We start from the raw sequence: 11,641 nt of genomic DNA, 5'->3' as shown, positions 1-11,641 counted from the left end.
CTCAGCCTCATGTTTTTTCTGATGTCAATTTGTATAGTTCTTACTTCTTTCCGGGGTCTTAGGTAGCTCACTCCATATTTTTAGAAACCAAAGTAGCAATCACATATTTATATCTAGGCTTGTTGCTGTCTTATAAAGTGTAAACACAAGATGGCGCCGTAAGACCATTATCCTTTTGTTGCAACACACCAGTAACGTCACTTTAGAGTGTGATTTCATCAAGTAGGCAACAATCGCCAGATATTGAATAAAGATGTAGAATGGAGTACAGGGCAGATAAATACTGCATTTTCCAAAAGATCGTAATGAGTTTGTATTTGGGCGTCACAGTGGCACAGTGGGAACATCACAGCAAGAAGGTCGCTGATTCTAGCCTCAGCTGCCTCAGTTGGCGTTTTTGTGTGGAGTTTGCAAGTCCAAAAGCGTTGTGAATAAGGTACATGTAAGATAAACTGTCCATAGTGTATGTGTGGGAATGAGTGTGTATGGGTGTTTCCTAGTGTTGGTTTGCAGCTGGAAGGGCATCCTTTGCGTATAAAACATATTGTTGACGGTTCATTCCGCTGTGGCCACCCCAGATTAACGAAGGGACTAAACCGAAATAAAAAATGAATGAATGAGTTTATACTTGTTAAACAACACTTGAGTACTGTAAATTATTTTCTGTGTTATACATAATGTTTACATAATTTAAGGAGTTTAGGAGCTTAAGTGTCAGAGGACAGAGGACTCCAGTAAGGGGCTTGTACTAAATTAAAATAAAATTTTAAATAAATATATTTTGTCAATTATAATGTTCTTTACTGAACGTTATTCGGTTGAAAGTTTGCCAGACACCATATAGTTGAAGTTGTTTTATTAGACAAACGTCTGGAAAAAATACAAATATATTCATGAAATACATGCAGCAATTCAGACTTTTTCTACAAAAATAATTTAAATAGGTGACAAAATAATATCATATAGGGTAAAAATGATTAGTTACTTATAAAAGGTTAGTAACATGTTGACTTAAATTTATTAAACAAAGCAGAAACAAAATAAGAATCAACTTAATAGATCCAAGTAACAACTGGTTTACTCACTTTTTAAAGTAAAATTAGTAATCACTTTGTACAGTAAGTGTGATAAATATTCATCACTTTTCTTCTCATAATTGTGAGTCTATATTTTTGTAAGTTCAGAGTTTTGTGGAAAAAAGTCAAAAGTGCAAAATATAAACTTGCAGTTGTGAGTTAATTGAAATCGTGAGATACAAAGTGACATTATATAGAGCACAATCAAAAGTGTGAGGTGTAAACTCACAGAATGGATTGGAAAGGAAAGTCTTTTTTGCTTTTTATTTTTACGGCAGGAACAAACTTCCAGCGATAGATGTAAACATGCAGAAGACACAATAAGCCAATTCAAATGTCCAATATTGATATTTTAAATGTCCCCCCGAAAATTCAAATAAACTTTTGGATAAATAATAGACGTGTAAAATTTTACTTAGTGTTGAAAGTAGTTGTCAAAAAGCTATTTAAACACTAGAACATTGTGTATTTTCATGAAGTATACATAGTAACCACTAGAGGAAGCCATCACATTTAAAATTAAATAAATTTAGCTTCGTATTTGAAATGCATAAGTTCATACAGTAAGTGCTCAGTTTAGTGTTAAATTAATGTAAAATAAAATTAACCCTATGAGATGCATGAAGAGAAAATTTGTGTGGATGTGTTTTGTTGCATGTTGTATCATTTCCTCTGGGTTGCATGCTTAATTTGTTCTGCTCAGCTGACCATGACCACTTGCCATGATAAAATCATACAATAAGATATACGCTCTTTGTTACACACTTTCCGTGAGGCTCTTGGTGTAGGAAAAATAACTACCCTTAATATATCCGCTTTAAGCAAATTTAAACAGTGCAGTCTTTACTGCTAAATTTATAAATGTATATAAATGTATATGTATAAATCGTAAGTGAATGTATGTGATGTGCAGGAGAGCGTGAAACTGTGGAGAGTTTTTGCTTGAGTGATTCTGTATGTCTCTTAATTCTCTCATGCACATGGACATTGACAGACTGGAGAGAAATGCTACTTAATGTGAAGGAGGACAGAACAGGCTGTGAATCACACACACACACACACACATGCACGCACACACAAACACACACGGACAGGCTGCCATGGTTTAATCAGCTAATAGTGGTGAGTGGGAATGTATCATGCTTGTGGTGCTGAATTAATTTCAACATTTTCACAGCTGAGATCTTTTGGTCATTTTCAGTGAAGCAGATCGCTCTTGGTTGTAGAAACCCTCGTGACTCAATATTTAAATGCAGTAACAGCCATATTAACAACACATCAGATAAATACAGATCAATTTAAAGAAATGAACACTGGTTGTGATGGTGTATCTGGAAGAGTGCTGTCCAATATTGGAAAAAATATAACATTGCATAATTTTGTTATTCTGCCATATATATTGCGATATGATTACAATTTCAACAGATGACCTAAATAATTCAATTTGGAAAGAATTATATTTTAGTTGATTGATTGGTATGATTCCGTTAGTGCATCTGCATAAAATCTCTATAAGCATAGAAAACTACAATAAAGAAAAAATTCAAATGAAATAAACCGACAGTATGAATTCAGGTACAGTAATTGGATAATCAAATGTAAAATATTACTGCACAATCTTCGTTGTATAAATAATTCGATAAAATGAATCATTATTATGGTTACAATATGGTTACAAACAGGCCTCAGAAATAGCGATGTGACTATCAGTGGTGGAAAGAGTAGTGAACAATTATACTCAAGTAAAAGTACCATACTTGTAGTGCAAGTAGAGTAAAAGTATCTGTCTTAAATATTACTCAAAGTATGAGTAAAAAGTAGCCCTTTTAAAAGTACTCGAGTACTGAGGATTACTCTGTGAAAAGCTGATGCCTTTACATGGAATTTTCATCACAGAATAGATCACAGGATAGATATTTTACTCAGCCAATTCCCATAGACAAGAAAAATAGAGTAGTGACTGTATGTTGAAGTAAGGTTGTGGAGTGAAAGTACCAATAGTGCACTAAAAATGTACTCAAGGGAAGTAAAAGTACACATTTTTTAAACTACTTACACTTCCTAAAAAAAACCTCAATTACAGTCATTTGAGTATTTGTAATTTGTTGCTGTACACCACTGGTGACTATTGATCACATTTCAATATCAATGCTGAAAGGATATATTGTGCAGCGCTATTTTGGAAGGTTCATAGGAGATGTGTACCTTTGAAAGTATTAATCATTAATTACAAATCTGTTGGGAGGAGGTCAATTAGATATAACCTGCATAAGCCAGCAAAACCACATCAAGTTGACATGAAGAAAAAAATACATCAAAATGCAAATGGACTTGATGTCAAAAGCTTGATGTACATTTGACATCTACACATTGATGAACTTTTGAACACCAAAAGAACAACAACAAAAGTATTCATATAATATAAGCAAAGTTTTATTCATCTGAAAGTTTTAACTCTTCATTCATTGGGATTCCAAATCCCAAATTTACACTTTTTATCCCTACAAATGCATATAAACTATCATGATGTCAAAACTAAATTGACAAATAACTTCTTTTAACATCTAAATCTTTTTTATGTTACTGTAGATGTGAATTTGATGACGTTTCGACATAAAGGTAGTCAGTTGACATCCATTTGATTTGCATTTTTGACATGTTTTTTTTTTTTTATACCAACAAAAAATCTTATCCAAAGTTAAAAGTTCATCAAACAAGTTCAAGTTCAAGTTTTTTATATGTTTTATGTTTAAATATATAATATTAATAATCATGTTTGAAATACAATGCATTGCGGAACATGCTGAAAAAACTGCTGGTTAGGTAATTGTTAACATGGCTGCTGGTTTAAGCTGCATCTTGTTGGTCCTTGGAAAATGATGGTCATGTGAAATGATGCTGAGCGAGACCCAGCACAGGACCAGCAAAAAAGAAAAAAGAAAAAAAAATCATAAACCAGCAAATGTTTATTTTTTTTTTTTTCAGTAATACATTTAACATTAGGGTTAATTTAAGGTTTTAACATTGATTCTGCTCCAGTGCCAACAAAAAACCAGCCAAAGTTCATTGGTATTGTATAACTCAAACTTTCTGAGCTGGTTTAAAATTTGTCTCCAGACGTGACCAGAGTGGTGTTTAACTGGTTTTGACCCACAAACAGCAAGCTTAAAGGAACAGTTCACCCAAAACTGATAATATTGTCATCATTAACTTACTCTGCACTTGTTCCTGTTTGAGTTTCTTTCATCTGTTAAACACTAAAGAATATGCACTGAAGAAAGCTGAAAATCTGTTACCATTGACTTCAATGGTATTTGTTTTTCCTACTATGGAAGTCAATGGTTACAGGTTTTTGCCTTTCTTTAAAATAACTTTGTGTGTGTGTGTGTGTGTGTGTGTGTGTGTGTGTGTGTGTGTGTGTGTGTGTGTGTGTGTGTGTGTGTGTGTGTGTGTGTGTGTGTGTGTGTGTGTGTTTAACAGAAGAAAGAAAGTCCCAAAGGTTTAGAACCACTCTTGAGGGAGAGTAAATGGTGAGTACATTAAATTATTTTGGGTAAACTATCGCTTTAAGGTTTTACTATACCATATGAAGCTAAATGGAACATCTTGTTTAAATAATACCCTCGTACTGAATCCTTTGTGGGCGACGCAGTGGCAGTGTGGGTAGCACTTTCACCTCACAGCAAGAAGGTTGCTGGTTTGAGCCTTGGCTTGGCATTTCTGTGTGGAGTTTGCATGTTGAATTAAAGGTGAATTGGGTATGCTAAAAAAATCCATTGTGTATGAGTGTGTGTGAATGTGTGCATGGTTTCCCAGTGGTGGGTTATGGCTGGAAGGGCATCCCCTACATAAAAACTATGCTGGATAAGTTGGCAGTTCATTACGCTGTGGCGACCCCAGATTAATAAAGGGACCAAGTCTAAAAGAAAATGAATGAATGAATCCTATGAAGACAGAAGAGTTTTATTTTAAGCTCATAACCCATGTTTAATCTCACTTGATCTCATGTAAACTAGCTGTAAAACTTGACCCTTCATTTGGTCCACTGTTCCCTCGCGGAGTCTCACAGGTACAGCGACAGGTGCAGAGGTTTCCTCCTGCAGACAGACAGGTGATGGTTGGCGCTGAGTTTTCTGGATCCAGAACTGCCATGATGATCCTGCACTGTGACAGATGTGTTCGAGGACCTCAGCGGGACATCAGACTGCCAGGCGGCCATGATGGATCACACCTCCCTCTCCACCTGCTGCGGCCCAGTGAGATCCTCATGTTTATATGCTGCGTCTGCAGCTGGAGCACGACGCCATCTGTCACCATCAAAGTCTTCCATGATGAAGAACGACGCTTTAGAGCATTTCATCCAAAGTAAGCCTTATTAAGTGTCCCTTCATCTCAGAATCTAAAAAGTTAGCGACTCTTTTCTGCCTAGATTGCCCAGAGCACTTTAAATCTTCTGGGAATGATAGTTTAGTTTATGGATGTGTGTTGTTTTAGCATGTCTATGACACATACCCAAGAGAGCCAGGGGGAAATCACTGCTTATGCAAGACAGTGATTCAGTCCCAAACAAATCTTGTTTTATTCCATGTTATATTCATCCATTTTGCAGCAGAAAATTGACTTCTGCTGTATAGCCACAATTATTTCAGCATGTAATTCAACAAGGCTCGCTTGACAAGTCCCTAGTCTTTTGGGACATTGATCTCACAATGAGACGCAGAGATCTTTGTAGTGTAAGATCTATGATCCAACCTCTTCTGCTGGTGTCTGGCAGATGAGGCACATCTGCTGCTGAGAGCTGTGAGATGCAGACATATGTCTACAGTAAAGACACAAAACAGCGGGATAGTGTGTGTCCTGTCTGGAGGAGCGGAAATCTGAATGTATTTTATAAATGACATCCAATGTCAAAGTGTTTGTTTTACTTGGGCCAGTTACATGCGTTTTTCTGCTTTATATCAGGCATTAAACATTGTTTGCATGTAAACAGTGCTGTTTTAGAGCCGTTCCTCCAGGACACTAGGGGGCAATAGAGATTGCTTTAAATGATCGTTCTACTTGAATGGCTGAATGTTTACCTGCCAAGACTGATGACTTGACTTGACTTGACAGAGAAAACTGAAACTAGAAGAAGCTAAAACTGGACATGTTTTTATGCGCTTTAGTCCCCCTTCATTTAATGGAAAGAGTGCAACAGGTAGGCCTGTATTTTTTTTATTATGATGTGTATTGTGAAAACGTTTTGAATCTAACACAATGTTGTTTAGTCTTTTGGTTCACTAATATGTAAAATAGTTGTTTTCATTCATTCATTCATTCATTCATTCATTCATTCATTCATTCATTGTTTAGATTTTTTTATTTGTAAGTACATTTAAATATATATATATGTAAATTTATTTTTGGTTTTAGACCACACTATTTTGATTTTTAGAAATTTAATTGCTTCAGTTTAAACAAATACATTGATAAAGCATTTCTGTTATCAGTTAAGTTTAGGTTTTAGTTTTTTAACTAATATTTGTATGCGTGTGTGGTGAACTAAAGAATAAACTGAGAACAACAGAGGCTAAATGAGCCTTAGGACAACTGAAAAAAATTCACTGACGAAAGCTTTTAAATATTTCAAAATGATGAAGCACTTAGTTTGGCATAAATATAGATTCATTTTGAGATCCATTTTGGCATCATGTTTGTTGTCATACCCTTTGACCACTAGGTGGTGGTGGGCCAAAACTTCATAGGTTTCTTCAGGGACTGGTGCTAAAGACAAAAGTTTTGTAATAAATTATACAACAAAACATTCCTAAAATATAGCATTGTAGTATGAAATTGCTATACCATACAACCATAAGTATTTTAAGCAAAAACGATTTTTTTTTTATTTTGAAAAGTTTATAAATCCAACACCATTCTTTTTTGACTTTCGTTCCTGAAATTGTCTTATAAAGGCTATTGTACTTTTATAAAGTATTTGTGCGTACGTTTCATGCCTCAAATGGCAGATATACAGTACTTGTACACACACCAGCCACTTTTTTTAGATACACCTTACAATTACTGGGTTGGATCCCTTTATGCCTTCAGAACTGTGTTAATCCTTCACGACATAGCTTAAACAAGGTCCCGGAAATATTCCTCAGAGATTTTGGTACATACATACTAACATAATGGCATCATTAGTGGGCTGCACATCCATGATGCGAATCTCCCATTCCAACGCACCCCAGTGGTGCTTTAGTGGATTGATATCTGGTGATTGTGGAGGCCATTTGAGTACAGTTCAACTCATTATCATGTTCAAGAAACCAGTCTGAGATGATTCTCATTTTATGGCATGGCGCATTATCCTGCTGGAAGTAGAAGATGGGTACACTGTGGTCATAAAGGGATGGACATGGTTAGCAACAATATTCAGGTAGGGTGTGGCATTGACACAATGCACAATTGGTACAAAATGGCCCAACGTGTGCCAAGAAAATATCCCCCACACCATTACAACACCACCACCAGCCGGTATCAGGATAGATCCATGCTTTCATGTTGTTGATGCCATATTCTGAGACTCAGCAGACGAGCCAACATTTTTTTTCAATCTTCTATTGTCCAATTTTGGTGAGGCGGTGTGAATTGTTGCTTCAGATTCCTGTTTTTAACTGACAGGAGTGGCACCTGGTGTGGTCTTCTGCTGCTGTAGCCCATCTGCCTCAAAGTTCGGCATGTTGTGCGTTCAGCAATGCTCTTCTGCATACCTCAGTTGTAACAAGTGGTTATTTGTGGCCATTCTCCTCTGACCTCTGGCATAAACAAGGCATTTTTGCCCACAGAACTGCCACTCACTGGATATCCTCTCTTTTTCAGACCATTCTCTGTAAACCCTAGAGATGGTTGTGCATGAAAATCCCAGTAGATCAGCAGTTTCTGAAATACTCAGACCAGCATGTCTGGCACCAAACACCATGCCACGTTCAAAGTCACTTAAATCACCTTTCTTGCCTATTCTGATGCTCGGTTTCAACTGCAGCTGATTGTCTTGACCATGTCTACATGCCTAAACGCTTTGAGTTTCTGCCATGTGATTGGCTGATTAGACATTTGCGTTATCAATCTGTTGGACAGGTGTACCTAAAACAATGGCGGGTGAGTGTATTGTAATATGAATGACGGGAAAAAAAAAGCCCCTCTTAGCCACTCTTTCACCAATATGTGAAATAATTATGTTTTCCCATGAAATGGTGTGACTGGTTCAAATTAAATATTTCAGAAATGTTTCAAAACAGAAGCTACATTTTAAAAGCATCAATAATTGTTAGAATGATTAAAAACTGACCCACTGGATGCCTGATTTGATGTGGTGTGTTTTGGATTATAGTGGTGTTTGATTCCTTTTTTCTTCCACAGTGAAGAGTCTTCTAGAGGGCTCTTATGAGGCAGATTCAGGGCTGTGACTCAATGAAGGACAGTAGCCTCTTGATTTATTTTCATTTCGCTTACGTAATGTAATAGATTTGTCAGAAACGGCGAGGGAGACAACAGAGGACGAAGGAGATTTTGTGGGTGTCCACTTTGATCAAGGGACATCTGTCTGTCTTTTCTGGCTTTCATCAGCACTGTGTGTCTCTCTTCAAAGCTTCATATGTTCTGCTTGTTTATCAAAGATCTGCATTGATGCTCTTCACTTTGGCTTGGATGAGTCACACACAAAGCTCCCGCTGCTGACAATTAAAGGCACGTTGTTTCTTTGTTTATGGCCAGTATGTTTCTCCATGGTCATCAACCTTGAGGCTCATTAGCTGAGGAATGTTTAAACAGGGGTGACTGGGGTTGATTTAGCTTTTTGTTTAGAAGATTAGTATGAAGATCTAGGCTGGCTGGATCTGACTTTGAACCTGCAGTCTGTGCATGGGTGCATTTACATGGACATCAGCAATCTAATTTATTACCTGATTCTGAATGAGACAATATTTTGATTAAGGTGTTTACTTGAGTTGCTTTTAGAATTTGTCTTTCATCTTGTTTTATATATTCTACTACATCAATTGATTAAATGTGCTGTATGTAAGCTGTTGGCTTTTCTAAAATATCATAATATGTTTGCAGATAATTAAGAAGGGGCACGGTGGCTCATTGGTTATCTTTGTCACCTGACAGCAAGAAGGTTGCTGGTTCAAGTCCTGGCTGGGCCAGGTAGCATTTCTGTGTGGAGTTTGCATGTTCTCTCCATGTTTGTGTAGGTTTCTTTGGGTGCTCCGGTTCCCCCCAGAGTCCAGAGACATGCGTTATAGGTGAATTGAATAAACTAAATTGGCCATAGTGAATGGGTGAGTATGGGAGTTTCCCAATACTAGGTTGCGGCTGGAAGGGCATCCACTGAGTAAAACATGTGCTGGAATATTTGGCAGTTCATTCCACTGTGGTGACCTCTGAATCATCAAAAATAAATGAATAAATATTTAAGAAGCATGCTAAGTGAACAAATTTGATCATTTGAAAAACAATGCTAAAGTCTGTTATTCTCCTTTGAAAATGTGCATTCCTTATTGGCATGTCATGTGGGCACTGCCAGTTTACCCAGATATATTTTGGCATTCTGGGTTGTCTTAGTGAAAAAACGAAATATATGCTGAAATTGCTACCTAAGTAGTTGCCATCGAAATGAGATGCAGATTAAGAGTTATAAAAATCCATATGAGGTGGTTTTTATTTCAAAATCCATACAATATTACAACATTACAGACAAAAACATGAGCTGTTAGCTTAAAGTGTAAGGCTTGGTCTTAGTGTCATCAATCTGGCAACCCCTGTGTGTGTCATTTCATCAGAGGAGGGGCCAGGTAAACAAACCAATATTTATATATTCTGGCTATTATATTAAATTCTCGTGGCATTTATTTATATTATATTCTCCAATATTTTAAATTTGGACCGCAATAATATGTTAATCCTACATACTGCTCCTTTAATGGCACATGTTTTTAAATCCACTCTCACCAAATTTCACATATCAATAAACAGTTCATTTTCATTCATGGTACCATATGCAGATTTGATTGTACAAAAGCATCAAATGATTTTAATTGTCATAGGGCTGGGAGATAAAATCGGTATCGATATTTATTGACCGAACACTATTGTGACCAAAGCCCATTTTAAATGGTGTAACCACATGCGTGCACTTGTCAGATCAGGTCAGAATAACAACACATGTGAAAACAAGTGCCATGGCTAGCAGCAGTTAGGAGATTGTAAATAAAAAAGGATGTACAGTAAGGATGTCACTAGAGTGGCTTTTTGGTTTCTTTTCTTGTGCATCCCAGCCACTAGCTCCCCATCTGAAAGATTTTTTAGCATTGGGGGTAATGTAGTCATTCAAATTCACAATTTCTAATGTTCAGTATGTATTTGATTTGATTTGTATTTTATTGTTCCTTTACTTGAAAGCTCAGATTTGATTATGATAATTTGCATTGTTGACAGAGTTTGAGGTTTATTTATTCCCACCTTACAGATTTTCATCAACCTTTAAGTTTGCTTTGTTTGTTCAGTATTTATGCTTTACCATAAATAATAATGCCATACCATTTTAATGATGGACTTTGGCTGAGGCATTGTGAAATGACCAGAAAAACAACATTTCAGATGTTCTGCAATGTAGTCGGTTGAACCCCTTAGTCTTTTAATCCCATCCCATCATGCCTATTTGTATTATCACATGACCTGTAAAAACAAAATCACTTTATTTTTTAATGTGCTTGCTGGAATTTGTTCAGTAAATGTGTTTCCATCATAGCTTATGCGTATCTTTTCTTATTCAATAAAAAATTTGACCTGATCTGTTGGTTATTTTATGCAAAATGTGTGCATATATTCCCATTCCCATTAAGCTAGGGCTGCACAATATATAATCGTTTCAGCATCGATATCACAATGTGATCATTCACGATAGTCGCATCGCGAGCATACACAATGTCGAGTTTGTATTATCATTCATAATTTCCATGTGTTGTTGATGCCTGTGATTGTAATGACCTTAAAAGCATCCAGGCATAATAAATTGTAGCATTTGTAACTTTAACAACTCCTAGTTTTAATTAATTATTTTTATATGTGTTATTCAGCTACTGAATTTAAATGCTGTTTGACTGCAAATGCAAATACAGAACTCCACTGCAAATAGCACAGACCACATCAAAAGTTTGTCGGGGGACTCCAAAAAGTTTATAGATTATTTATTAGATGTTATGGAGATGCACTCCCACTGCAGAATCATTCTAATCGATCTAACATTATAAATTCAAGATATTCAAGTTTTCTGGTGAAGTTGTATTCATATCACAATATACTGTATAACGCAAAATAAAAATGTATTGCAATGCTAGATTTTTTAAATATCGTGCAGCCCTACATTAGGCTTCTTTTTATTTGATATTTTTTAAAATGCGCAAAAAAAATAGGTGGATGAAAGTGATTTAAGGTAATCAAAAATCTTACTGACTTATTTTACTGAGTGTTTTCCTAAGCATATTAATTTCAGAATTTCTTTTTCATGTAAACATTTTTAACCT

At 36.1% G+C, this 11,641-nt stretch overlaps 1 protein-coding gene across 15 annotated transcripts in view; it reads left to right on the top strand.

Annotated features, from left to right (window-relative positions):
• Nucleotides 1-4,556: 4,556 nt before the first annotated feature.
• Nucleotides 4,557-11,641, top strand: part of cacna2d1a (calcium voltage-gated channel auxiliary subunit alpha2delta 1a) — a 135,172-nt gene continuing 128,087 nt past the window's right edge. For 8 of the 15 annotated variants that reach the window (XR_015482085.1, XR_015482087.1, XM_087247077.1 and 5 more), the window contains exon 1: nucleotides 6,162-6,273. The gene's annotated coding sequence lies outside the window, so the exon portion shown is untranslated. Of the gene's footprint in view, nucleotides 4,607-5,137; nucleotides 5,442-6,161; nucleotides 6,282-11,641 lie in introns of those variants that run through there. The other 7 variants (XR_015482086.1, XR_015482089.1, XM_087247078.1 and 4 more) reach the window with 3 other exon arrangements.

Source organism: Danio rerio, chromosome 4 (assembly GCF_052040795.2).
Source record: "Danio rerio strain M-AB ecotype USA chromosome 4, GRCz13ab, whole genome shotgun sequence".
Lineage (NCBI taxonomy): Eukaryota > Metazoa > Chordata > Actinopteri > Cypriniformes > Danionidae > Danio > Danio rerio.
This window is presented reverse-complemented; position numbering and strand designations above follow the sequence as displayed.